Here is a 1,570-nt window from a genome sequence, read left to right as displayed (position 1 = left end):
CTAATGAGATTTTAGCAGCTTGCACCCCATAGATTCCCAGTTTCTCTATTACAGAGAGGGGCATGAGGTTTATTCCTGAACCAAGGTCACACAGAGCTTTAAAGATCATGGTGCCTATGGTACAGGGTATTATGAACTTTCCAGGATCCTGTCTCTTCTGAGGCAATGTCAGTTGATCCAGATCACTTAGTTCATTGATGAACAAGGGAGGTTCAACTTCCCAAGCATCAATGCCAAACAATTTGGCATTCAGCTTCATGATTGCACCAAGAAACTTGGCAGTTTGCTCTTCAGTGACATCCTCATTCTCTTCAGAAGAGGAATACTCATCAGAGCTCATGAAGGGCATAAGGAGGTTCAATGGAATCTCTATGGTCTCTAGATGAACCTCAGAGTCCTTTGGTTCCTCAGAGGGAAGCTCCTTATTGGTCACTGGACGTCCCAGGAGGTCTTCCTCCTTGGGATTCACGTCCTCTCCTCTCCTCACAGGTTCGGCCATGGCACTTATGTCAATGGCCTTGCACTCTCCTTTTGGATTCTCTTCTGTATTGCTTGGGAGAGTACTAGGAGGGATTTCAGTGATCCTTTTACTCAGCTGGCCCACTTGTGTTTCCAAATTTCTAATGGAAGACCTTATTTCATTCATGAAACTTACAGTGGCCTTAGATAGATCAGAGACTAGATTTGCTAAATTAGAAGCATTTTGTTCAGAGTTCTCTGTCTGTTGCTGAGTGGATGATGGAAAAGGTTTATTATTGTTAAACCTGTTTCTTCCACCATTATTAAAGCCTTGTTGAGGCTTTTGATCCTTCCATGAGAAATTTGGATGATTTCTCCATGATGAGTTATAGGTGTTTCCATAAGGTTCACCTAAGTAATTCACCTCTGCTATTGCAGGGTTCTCAGGATCATAGGCTTCTTCTTCAGAAGATGCCTCTTGAGTACTGTTGGATGCAGCTTGCATTCCATGCAGACTCTGAGAGATCATATTGACTTGCTGAGTCAATATTTTATTCTGAGCCAATATGGCATTCAGAGTATCAACTTCAAGAACTCCCTTCTTCATAGGCGTCCCATTACTCACAGGATTCCTTTCATAAGTGTACATGAACTGGTTATTAGCAACCATGTCAATGAGTTCTTGAGCTTCTGCAGGCGTTTTCTTTAGGTGAATGGATCCACCTGCAGAAGTGTCCAGTGACATCTTTGATAGCTCAGATAAACCATCATAGAATATATCCAGGATGGTCCATTCTGAAAGCATGTCAGAAGGACACTTTTTGGTCAACTGTTTGTATCTTTCCCAAGCTTCATAGAGAGATTCACCTTCTTTCTGTCTGAAGGTTTGAACATCAGCTCTAAGCTTGCTCAGCTTTTGAGGAGGAAAGTACTTGGCTAAGAAAGCCGTGACCAGCTTATCCCAAGAGTTCAGGCTGTCTTTGGGTTGAGAATCCAACCATAATCTAGCTCTGTCTCTTACAGCAAAAGGGAAAAGCATGAGCCTGTAGACTTCAGGATTTACTCCATTAGTCTTAACAGTATCACATATATGCAAGAATTCAGTTAAGAA

General features: G+C 42.2%; 1 non-coding gene across 1 annotated transcript; it reads left to right on the top strand.

Annotated features, from left to right (window-relative positions):
• Nucleotides 1-1,258: 1,258 nt before the first annotated feature.
• LOC112774424 (small nucleolar RNA R71) lies at nt 1,259-1,366 on the top strand. Its single transcript, XR_003188916.1, has one exon. It is a non-coding gene; the product is annotated as a small nucleolar RNA R71 (small nucleolar RNA).
• Nucleotides 1,367-1,570: the final 204 nt, after the last annotated feature.

This window comes from Arachis hypogaea, chromosome 18 (genome assembly GCF_003086295.3).
Source record: "Arachis hypogaea cultivar Tifrunner chromosome 18, arahy.Tifrunner.gnm2.J5K5, whole genome shotgun sequence".
Lineage (NCBI taxonomy): Eukaryota > Viridiplantae > Streptophyta > Magnoliopsida > Fabales > Fabaceae > Arachis > Arachis hypogaea.
Note: the sequence above shows the minus strand (reverse complement) of the source record. Positions and strands in the feature narration are given on the sequence as shown.